The following is a 12600-nucleotide window of genomic DNA, read 5'->3' on the forward strand; positions in this document are numbered from 1 at the left end:
GGAAATATTCGTCATTGGCAGGGAAGCGTTTTCTTTTAATTGACGACTTAGATTGTCAATGGCGGAGAGAGAGTTAAAAGACTGAAGAGATGTATAATGTGCCATTCGTAGAGGTCAAAGGTCATTTTATGTCTGTAATATATTTGACATTATTTACAGTGGTTCTCAAACTTTTCGGAGTGCGCCCCGTTTTGTGTAGGGTGCATCCATTTGTGCCCCTCCAAAGAAAATTCATGACATAAACATCTCAAACTTAAAAGTTGAATTGAACAAAACATAATTAATGATACGATGTAGTGTTGTTGGTTGGTAGCTATATTTTTCTGATGTTTGATTACACAGAATTTATGATACTTTCACGTATTTTATAAAAACTCATAAAACTGGTGTCCCTCTGGCACAACCTGATCTCTAAAAATTTCCATGAAATAGTCCCGCATTATTTTGCTCAGTTTTGCGTGGCATTGTCACGTATTTCCACCATTTTACATGGCCTTACCACGACTTTCTTTTCCGTGTCAGTTTCACGTATTGTTTACTAGGGCTGGGTATTGGCAAGGGCCTCACGATACGATAAGTATCGCGATACATGGTCCATGATGCAATATTTCACGGTACAATACAGTACGTTGCATGTTGCGATACATTGAATACTTTTTCTTTTTTTATTAAAAATTATATTATATTAAATTATATTATATTAAAATATTGATAGTAGAGTTTGAAATATCGATACACTATCGTGGAAAAAATAATCACGATAGTTAGCTGTATCGATATTTTTGCACAGCCCTATTGTTTACTCAACTGTTTTTCCTATTTTACACAATTGGATTAGATTTGCTGTTTGTCACTTTAAGTATTGGTTTATAAAAAAAATGTATATGGTTTTAAAACCATTGTCGCCTGATGTTAGGGTTACGATTTGGGTTTGGGTAAGGATGTCATTTTATGTAACAGAAAGTCGTTCTAACCCCAAACCGAAGCGACAATTGTAAGAAAAATAGGAAAAACAGTTGAGTAACCAATACGTGAAACTGACAAGGAAAAGAAAGTCGTGGCACGGGCACATAAAATGGTGGAAATACATGACAATGCCATCCAAAACTGAGCAAAATAATGACTATTTCACATATTTTGTGAGATCAGGCTACTTTGGCACCATCTCGCGCCTCCTCTAGTTTGCGAACCCTGCGTTAGTACAACCTATAAGCAATAACTTTCCATTTGTCCAGAACACATCATGGTACACGCAGATTTTGGAGCGCAACGCCAAATTTGTATAATAGCTGAAGAGTTTTTCAAGATCAAAAAGAGGATCAAAGGCAACTGAGGAGAATTATTCATTTATTTTTCAAAAGACCTTTTAATGAGTACGTTTTTAGTTGGTGCGCTGATGTGACAGAAACATTTATGTTCAACTCCTAAATAAGGACAAGTGAGATTTAATTTGAATATTATTAATTTGAAGACTTAACATTTGCAAATCATTTATTGAGGCAAATTCACTGTGCATAACAGTATACTTGAATAATAAATTGAAATTTGAGGTTTTCCTATCTTTATATATTAATAGCTTAATATTAAAAGGATCAGTTGTCTTAATTATATGTCACAAATCATATTACATTACTAACAGTATAGTTTTGTGTACTGTTAAATGATAAGCCAAGGATATACACAAACACACCCCTGCTGTTTTGTACCATTTATCTTTGTTTTAACTGCGAGTGCTACAAACGAATAACCAGGAAGGATATTTTGAAGATTTGGAGAAGATATTATGACAACGCAGCCATTTTGGAGAAGTATTACAAACAGTAGCTGTGGTACAGGGAATATGAAAGTCCCTTGGTATTTTCCACAGACACAGTAAGTAAAGGATTTTATTACATCAGTCTCAAGTTGTTCAGATTTGTGGCTATATTTTTGAAATAATGTGTTTTAATTTTTATGGCAGTGCAATGCTTTGCCCCATAAACTACTGTAATTGTGTTTTTACAAACTGAGGGGGCTTGTGTTGCACTGAACCTAAAACGTTTAGATGTGGATTGCCATCTTATAATCAGATCACATCTAAGGTTTATAAAAATCACAGTATAAAAATGTTTGCTTATTCCAACAACCCTGAGGCAAATATCTTTTGAGATGAGAGATCTTAATGTTTTTATTTAGCTAAACATATGAGCTGAAGAATCCATGTATGCTAGCATTAAGTGCATCTATACGCTAGTGTTGTCAAATCATCTAAAATATTCATGACTCATCCTGCACTTATGGGCGTGCCCAAATGCCTGTCCAATAAAACGCCACCTGCCTTTGCACATAGCAAATATTGTCTCACAGCTGTATTTAAAAAGACATTTCAAAAAGAGTCTGGCCTGTCTCCACTTGTATTGCTCTTGTGTTAATCCAAAAAAGCATCACATTTACAGAACAGCTTTTTCATGGCTCGCTCGATACAGAAAATAAAGTGTTTTATAGGTTACTATACAATAGGTTACTATACAATAGGTATACCATACATTGGGATTAGTATAAGTAGGATACAAATAGGATTAGGTCATTAGCTGGGAACTTGATCGTCCGTAAATCCAATTCACATAAGGAAGGGGATCACATTTACATTTAAATGCTTTTAAAGGGATAGTTCACCCCAAAATTATATTTTTTGTTCATGAATCCCCTGTGTCATTCTAAACCACCAAGTTCTCAAATTGTCTACTGAACAATTTTTTAGATATTTTTGATGAAAACCAGGAGGCTGTTGTCTGTCCCATTGACTTCAATTAGTTTCACAATCCGTTTCCCAGAAAAGAATGAAAGACGTCGCCAAAAAGGTCCATCAGTCGTTTAATAATATTATTATGAAGCAATGAAGACACTTTTGTGCACAAAGAAAACTAAACAAATCATTTTATTCAACAATAAGTTCTTCTGCTTGGTCGTTCAGTGTGCGCTCACGAGCATACAGCGCATGTTGCTGACGTCACCTGCTGGCATAAGCTGGGTACACCCCAAAAGATAATCGGACTGACAATCCTAGCTATGTCCCGATTATCTACAGATTATTTTATCAGATTTTCCCTTGGTGTGTTAAGAGTTTCCAAACCTAAACCTTTACGATCAGAAATCCTGATGTGTGGGGGGAACCCCAAGAACAAACGTGTGCACGCTCTTGAGATTAACACGTGAAACGAAACGATATCCAATCAGAAAGTGAGATGATCAAAGACGGAAGCAGTCATGACGCAGCACAAAGTGAAGTTGATGTGGACAGCAAAGATGGAAGATCAACTTGTAGATTTGTGGGAACAGCACGAATGTTTGTACAACGTAAAAATCATTACAAACACTGGGTCTCATTCACTACGCATGCGTACGCACAAATTTGTTCGTAAATTGTGCGCACGGATGTTTTAATTTACTAATAATGTTCAACAAAAACTTTCATACTAAAATTTATTTAAAATGTATGCAAAAACTTAAGAACAACTAGACCACACGTACGCAATAATCACGAACAAGGAAAAATATATAAAATTGTTCATGATTATTGCGCACATGTTCTTACGTTTTTGCATACATTTAGTGGTCTAACTTTCATACTAAATTTTTTTTTAAATGTATTGAAAAAACGTAAGAACAACTTAGGCCACGTGCGCAATAATCATGAACAATTTTATATATTTTTTCCTTGTTTATGATTATTGCGCACATGTTGTTCTTATTTATTTATTGATTTATTTAAAATGTATGCAAAAACGTAAGAACAACTTAGACCACATGTACGCAATAATCACGAACAAGGAAAAATATATAAAATTGTTTATGATTATTGCGCACATGTGGTCTAAGTTGTTCTTATGTATTTTGCGAACAAATTTGTGCGTACGCATGCTTAGTGAACGAGACTCAATATTATCTAAATTTCTTCCTGCATATCGTCCGCCATGCTTATTCTGAAGTATCGCGAGATTTTCTGTGTTCACAATTGAGACTCTGGTTGGTTGAAAATCTGTTTGTGTGTGATGTGCTGTCTTTGACACATCATGGCACACCACACACTATAGGAGCAAAACGCTTAAATCTAGGATTTTTATCACATTTTGAAAATTGACATCATGTGCCGTAGTCTGGTCGCTAACGCGCTTTGAACAACCATGGAGGAGAACAAATTGTTCAATAAAATAGTTTGTTTTGTTTTCTTTGCGCACAAGAGCGTTCTCGTCTCTTTGTAATATTATTATTGAACGACTGATGGACCTTTTTGGAGACATATTTTATTTTTTTCTGGGAAATGGATTGTAAAATTAATTTCACAAGTCAATGGGACAAACCAAAGCCTCACGGTTTAATCAAAAATATCTAAAAATGTGTTCTGAAGACAATCGGAGCACTGGTTGGTTTAGAACGGACACTAGGACTTTTCCCACAGGGTTTTTCTCCTAGGGTTTTTTTTCAACCCCCTGGGAAGTCTGCTGACATTGGCTTAAAGGATTAGTCCATTTTCTTTAAAAAAAATCCAGATAATTTACTCACCACCATGTCATCCAAAATGTTGATGTCTTTCTTTGTTCAGTCGAGAAGAAATAATGTTTTTTAAGGAAAACATTCCAGGATTTTTCTCATTTTAATGGACTTTAATGGACCCCAACACTTAACAGTTTAATGCAGTTTAAAATTGCAGTTTCAAAGAACTCTAAACAATCCCAAACGAGGCATAAGGGTCTTATCTAGCGAAACGATTGTCATTTTTGACAAGAAAAATAAAAAATATGCTATTTAAAACCACAACATCTCTTCTTACTCCGACTGTGTGAAGAGCCAGCGCGACCTCATGTAAATGCGTAATGATGTAGAAAGGTCACGTGTTACATATATGAAACGCACATTTGTGGACCATTTTAAACAATAAACTGACACAAAAACATGAATTAATATCATTTCACATACAACAACGTCAGAACGGTCCTCTTTCTCCACACTTGTAAACACTTGGGCGAAGTTTCGCATACATCATCCGTGACCTCTTGACGTGATGATGTATTTCGGAGGTCGCGCTGGCGCGTCACACGACCAGAGGAAGACGAGAAGTTGTGGTTTAAAAGTGCATATTTTTATTTTTATTATCAAAAATGACAATTGTTTCGCTAGATAAGACCCTTATGCCTCATTTGAGATCGTTTAGAGTAATTTGAAACTGCAATTTGAACTGCATTAAAACTGTTAAGTGTTGGGGTCCATTAAAATGAGAAAAATCCTGGAATATTTTCCTCAAAAAACATCATTTCTTCTCGACTGAACAAAGACAGACATCAACATTTTGGATGACATGGTGGTGAGTAAATTATCTGGATTTTTTTTAAGAAAATGGACTAATCCTTTAACTTAGCACTGTCTTATACACATTACATTATTACTATGCTCGCTAGTATGGTTAATTTTAACCGCTGTATTCTGCTGCTTATGTGTTATGATTTTTCTGTGTTTTTCCTGCATCTACTTTTGTAAAGCTGCACTATATAAAGAAAATTGAATTAAAATTAAGTGAATTATGATAAAATTTTAATTTGGGGGTGAACTATCCCTTTAAATTTACACTGGAAAGGATTTATAGCTACCCCATGGTGTAGCTATAAATACTAAAGCTATCTATATTCATTGACATTTCCTAAATAGACGCTACTGTATTTGTGTGTACCTGTACTAAATAGCATCAAGCCAAACAGACGTTTTTCTTCACAGACTGGGTGAGGACTAACCTCCATTATTTATGTTGCTTCATTAAAGCCTACACTGCAAAAGAGATTGTGTTGATAAATAGGTTTGCGTCGCTTTTTCAATATATTTTCGGCAAAAATAGACCAAGTGCTGAAACTCTACTTTGCCTGTCCTAACACAATCGTCTCGCTGACGCAGGCAATACTGCTAGGTACGGTCGGCGAAATAAATACACGCCATTCGCCCAGTGCCAAAGGTCTGTATGTATTAAATAAATCTAAATCAGCCTCGTGACATGCAGGGCTCTGTCCATGTATTGAGCACACGCCTTATTTATAAAGCTATTCATACAAACATCATCTACCAACCGCCTTCACTACATGCAAAGCACATTGTGTTTGGCACAACTGAATGACCTGCTTATCAACACAGCCTTTCAAAAACATTGACATTTCTTTGTGTTAACTTCAAACCCTCTTTACTCCACCAGCCCTCCCTCCCCTTCTGTAACAGTGATCCACAATCCAATACCATAAAACTCCTCACTTCGAATCAAAGGCCTCTGAAGTTTCACGTCCCACAGGGGCGACCATGAGAGGATGATTCAGGAAGGCAATCTGCAAACAGGATCAATCTCTGAAATGGGAGGAGGTGGAGCACCTGGCCCCCCGTCACCATCTGCTAGCCCGGGGCTGCTGTTTTGGGGGATAAAATGCAAACAGACCACACCTTTCAATACATACAGCTGTGATGGTGGTGTGTCCAATAACGTCAATGCTATAGAAAGTCTTCTTATATGCAAATAAGTCATGAAAATGATTTCAGGAAGGCCAACGTATTTTGTAAAAAATATAAAAAAAAATTGAATGCTTTTTTCTGTAAGGATGTCATTTTTTTTTACTAAGACTGTACCAGATGTGTGTTGTATTATATGTGTTACACATTATTACACACTTTATAATTGGTTTAAACCCCTCATTCATTTGGTTGGCTTTTATTGACTTTACATTTATGCATTGGGCAGAACATTTATCCAAAGTGACTTATAATGCATTCAAGTTCCCTGGGAATCGAACCCACAGCATTATTTGCTCTGCTGAGCCACATTATAAACACACATGGGTTGGCATAATGCATAGGTTGGTTCAACTTAAAAAAGTAAGTTACTTGATTGCCTTAAAATTTGTAGTTAATTCAACTTAAAAATATTAGTTGACAACAACGTTTTTGTGTTAAAGAGCACCTGACGTCCGATTCACATTCACGAAAATGTACGGTATGTTTTTTAACCATAAACCACGCAAACACATTGTATTATACCAAATACACAAAATAACATTGTTTTGAGCAATAAAATATGTGCACTTTAAATAATATTTTTAAGTTGAATTAATTCAAAATAAATTTTAATGCAACCAGATACTGAGATACTTTTTTTAGTTAAACCAACAAATATTTTTTTGCTTTCAAAGTCCAAATTATACCTTCACATTTCTATTTTGTACAAAGCATATTTGATGCTGTATGTTTTAATATTAAATTGCTGTAAATATAGCATAGCTCGCAAAAATGAAAATTCCAACACAATCTCATGGCAATTTAACATTTTTTTGTCAATTTCTGGATAATTAGTTTAAATTTATACGTTCATCCGTTTTCCTTATCCGAATAAAAATATCTCGTCAATCAAGAGAAAACGCTTCCCCGCCAATGACGAGTATTTCCGTCTTTCCAAATTACCGCTATTATCCAGTAGGTGGCGCACTTCCGCAACTTTTCAAACCCGGAAGTATTGCCCTATGGCAAGCGGCTGCATGTCCGTGTCTGTTTTAAAGATCGCTCTGAATGGGATCTCTATGAAAAGTCCGTCACAAAAATGGAATTATCTCTGCTTTTTGCTCAAAATGTGGTGGCAGAAACCTACCCATATTCAAAAGATGATTACAAAAAAACTATAGGAAAAAAAATATTTTTTTTTTGTTTGAAAGCAGAGGGTCTGTTCTTTCATTTGGTATATTGTATGTTTCTATATTTGAAGAAGAACATTTTCTGGAAGGCATTAAACTTTTGTGAAAATCATGAAAAACGCTGGCCCTGGCTGGCAACTTTTTTTAAAAACGCTGGCGGTGAAAGAGTTAAGAAAAATTTGTTTATCCCATTGGCAGATTTTTTTTGCTTATTTTATGATATTTTTGGTCTAAAAACTACTTATTTTCTGGGTTGTTTTGCTCATCAAGAAAAAGCACCTAAATTTAAGCATTTAGATATTTTACTGAAAACAAGACAAAAATACTAAGAATTTTTTTCTTGAAAATAATTTTTTGCTGTGAAATGCTTCTATCAACCTAAACAATCTGATAAATATCAACCCAGTAACTTAGTTTTGGTAAACCATTCTCTGCAATCATGTGAAAAATTAGCTTTAAATATCTGGATCCCCTTGTGATGTCAGAAAGGGATCTTATTATAATAATACTGCCCCTTAATCTGCACTATCCAACCAATGGACTGCCATTTAGTGCAGAGAAAGAAAATAATTGACAGCACAATTGAGTTTTAATTTCAACAAACCATCATTATGGTGATCAGTGTTTGAATTATCAGCTTATATGCATTTTAAAGGACACCCAAAAACGGCACATCTTTGCTCACACATACAAAGTGTCAATTTTAACATGTTATAATGAATGATCTGTGGGGTATTTTGACCTAAAACTTCAAATATGCACTCTGGGGACACCAAAGATTTATTTTATATCTTAAAAATGTCTGGTGAAATGTCCCCTTTAAAGATTATAAGTGCACATGAACAAAACTAATACGTCATTTATAAAAAAAAACACTAGAATATTCCATTAAGTTTTTTGATTGTAAATGTGCCGTTTATATTCATTAATACAGTAATCCCATTACAATCAACAGAAAAGTAATGAATGACCAACACTGATCAAAAGACTCGAGGGAAAATCTGAATTATTAAAGCATTGATTAAGAACGTGAGTGGATTGATTCATCATTACACGAGTTAATAACAACTGCTTTATAAACTGCCTACGCTTATAAACCCTGAATCAGTGAATCACGAGTTAAAAGCTCCCCTTAGATAATCTCCCCGTGTGAAGCGAGCTCTTTGTTAACATTTATTTCTAATTAGAGATGGGACACATCCACTTCCCCTAAGGCAACCAAACATTGCAACTTTAATTTAACAAATTGCTCTTTGGATTTTGTTCCATTTCAGCAACTTATTTAAGCATTTTTGTACGTATTCTATATATATTTAGCATATTTTCTGTGTTCGATTTTCATGTAAAGCTGCAACATTATGAAGAGGTGCTTTATAAATCAATCTGAATTGAATTGGTGATGCATCTGATAGTATGTATAATATTATAAGTGTATTATTTACTCACTGTATTGAATGTTGTTTATTGTTCCTTGTTGTGGAGAATTGACCTTTGAAAAGTCTTTCCTTACAAAACAGGCTGCCAAGATCTAAAGAAAACAAAATAAAAATGTATGTAAGATTGATGTCCGCTATTATTTATGCGTATGACATTGAGGGACAAACTTTAATTAGTTAATGAACAAATACTCCAGTGGAACCAAAAACATGGTGTATCTGTACAATATGATCGATTTTAAAGTGTGTTTACATTTGATTGTAGTTTTGCTGTATGCCTTTAATTAAAATCTCTCTGTAATGAGAACCACCATTGGGATGAGAACAACAAAATAAAGTTGATAAAATAAATTGCAGTGTATTACTGAGAATGAGTATTGGGGGATTAATAATTGTCAAGAAAATAATGACAATGCGAACAATCTTAATGGTCATAAAAACAGGCTTCATTTTCTTTCTGCAAAATATAATTGCTCGTCTGACTTTTGGGTTGAAATGAAATATGATTTTAATATAAGCGAGGTATAATTTGGACTTTGAAAGCGTAATTGAGCTTTGACTGAGATCCCCTATGCCCTGGACATCATCATGACATGTTTTGTGGGAGAGCGAAGGCCATTTTAGACACATATACAGTGCTGCACAGCCTGTATTTCATGCTTTATAAATACATTGGCAATTGTCTGGTAGGGATAAAACAGATGGCAATTGTCTCAGGGACAATCCTTCTCTTGTCTTTGTTTCAACCGAGTCGGATTTGCGGGACAGCGCCATAAGCTCTCGACAGCCATGAGGAGCTTTCTTTGTAGTCATACAACAATGCTTAAAGCGATATGGTAGGTATGCCACACATACATGTCAGACATCCAAAATCCAGCCGGTCGCCTGCCTGCTACACAGAACACAAAGCCCGGGATCCAAAAAGGCTCAGCTGACATCATTCACCGGGGAGTTTGGGTCCCTGTGCTGCTGGTGATGCTATGGTTAAACCAGGAACCTCTATGATTGTCGCACCTTAACCCTAAAGGCTGGTGATGTTTGGATTTAAGCACTGCATTCAGATTAAAAGATACAAAAGCTGTCAATATGACGGCATCTTTTGTATCTAAAGCGTGCATATTAGTACCCCAAAAGTACATATTGTTACTTCAAAGGTACATTTCTGTCCCTAAATGGTATTATTAGAGCCTTTTTAAAGAGTAGGCTACTGTCAAAGTGACAACTTTTGTACTTTTTTATATAGCACTATCAAATACACACCAGTCAAGTTTTGAAACACTTGACTGAAATGTTTTTTATGATCTTAAAAATATTTAAATCTAAAATGTGTATGTTTAAATGCTTGAAATTCATTTTCTAGGCAAAAATATAGCTGTGCCAAACAGATTAATTTCTGTTATTAAAAAACTAAAACATTATTTAAAAATATTATTTTTGAAATGACGTGAACAGACGCGAATCAAGTGGCGCGATTGCCGCGAAAACACACACTATTTGCCTCAAACGTTATTTAACTCAAGCATTAGCATGACACAAGTTAAATCACACAATTATTTTAGGGCGAGGAAAGCGATGCTTCGCATTTGGTGGCGTACACACCAAAACAAATTCAATGTTTTGCGCAAGTAAATTACATGCAAAGTCGCTAATAGAGGCAAACAGACACAAAAAGAGGCGAACAGATGTGAATGAAGGCGAAAAGTTGTGAATCGAAGCGAAAAGAGGCGTATAGACACGAAAACAGTGAAAAGAGGCAAATAGACACGAATAGATGCTAACAGACACGAATAGAGGCGATTAGACACAAACACTGGTGAATAGATGCATACAGCGGCTAAGACATGTGAACAGAGGCGAAGATACACAAACAGAGGCGAATAGACTTGAACAGTGGCGAATAGACGCGAACAGTGGCGAATAGACACGAACAGAGGCGAAGATACGTGAACAGAGGCAAATAGTCACGAACAGTGGCGAATAGACACGAACAGAGGCGAAGATACGTGAACAGAGGCAAATAGTCACGAACAGTGGCGAATAGACACGAACAGAGGCGAAGATACGTGAACAGAGGCAAATAGACACGAGCAGAGGCGAAGATACGTGAACAGAGGCAAATAGACACGAACAGTGGCGAATAGACACGAGCAGCGGCAAATAGACGCGAACAGCGGCGAAGAGACGCAAACAGAGGCGAAGATATGTGAACAGAGGTGAACAGAGGCAAATAGAAGTGAACAGTGCGAACAGTGGCTATTAGACATGAACAGAGGCGAATAAAGTAGACATAAACCATGGCGAATAGACGCGAACAGAGGCTATTAGACATGAACAGAGGCGAAGGGACGCAAAATGAGGCGAAGATATGTGAACAGAGGTGAATAGATGTGAACAGAGGCGAATAAAGTAGACATGAACCATGGTGAATAGACGCGAAAAGTGGCGAATAGACGCGAACAGAGGCTATTAGACATGAACAGAGGCGAATAAAATAGACATGAACAGAGGTGAAGATACGTGAACAGAAGCAAATAGACACGAACAGAGGCGAATAGACACAAACAGAGGTGAAGATACGTGAACAGAAGCAAATAGACACGAACAGAGGCGAATAGACACAAACAGAGGTGAAGATACGTGAACAGAAGCAAATAGACACGAGCAGCGGCAAATAGACACGAACAGAGGCGAAGATACGTGAACAGAGGCAAATAGACACGAACAGCGGCGAATAGACACGAGCAGCGGCAAATAGACGCGAACAGCGGCGAAGAGACGCAAACAGAGGCGAAGATATGTGAACAGAGGTGAACAGAGGCAAATAGAAGTGAACAGTGCGAACAGTGGCTATTAGACATGAACAGAGGCGAATAAAGTAGACATAAACCATGGCGAATAGACGCGAACAGAGGCTATTAGACATGAACAGAGGCGAAGGGACGCAAAATGAGGCGAAGATATGTGAACAGAGGTGAATAGATGTGAACAGAGGCGAATAAAGTAGACATGAACCATGGTGAATAGACGCGAAAAGTGGCGAATAGACGCGAACAGAGGCTATTAGACATGAACAGAGGCGAATAAAATAGACATGAACAGAGGTGAAGATACGTGAACAGAAGCAAATAGACACGAACAGAGGCGAATAGACACAAACAGAGGTGAAGATACGTGAACAGAAGCAAATAGACACGAACAGAGGCGAATAGACACAAACAGAGGTGAAGATACGTGAACAGAAGCAAATAGACACGAGCAGCGGCAAATAGACACGAACAGAGGCGAAGATACGTGAACAGAGGCAAATAGACACGAACAGCGGCGAATAGACACGAGCAGCGGCAAATAGACGCGAACAGCGGCGAAGAGACGCAAACAGAGGCGAAGATATGTGAACAGAGGTGAACAGAGGCAAATAGAAGTGAACAGTGCGAACAGTGGCTATTAGACATGAACAGAGGCGAATAAAGTAG

This window comes from Misgurnus anguillicaudatus, unplaced genomic scaffold (genome assembly GCF_027580225.2).
Source record: "Misgurnus anguillicaudatus unplaced genomic scaffold, ASM2758022v2 HiC_scaffold_34, whole genome shotgun sequence".
NCBI lineage: Eukaryota > Metazoa > Chordata > Actinopteri > Cypriniformes > Cobitidae > Misgurnus > Misgurnus anguillicaudatus.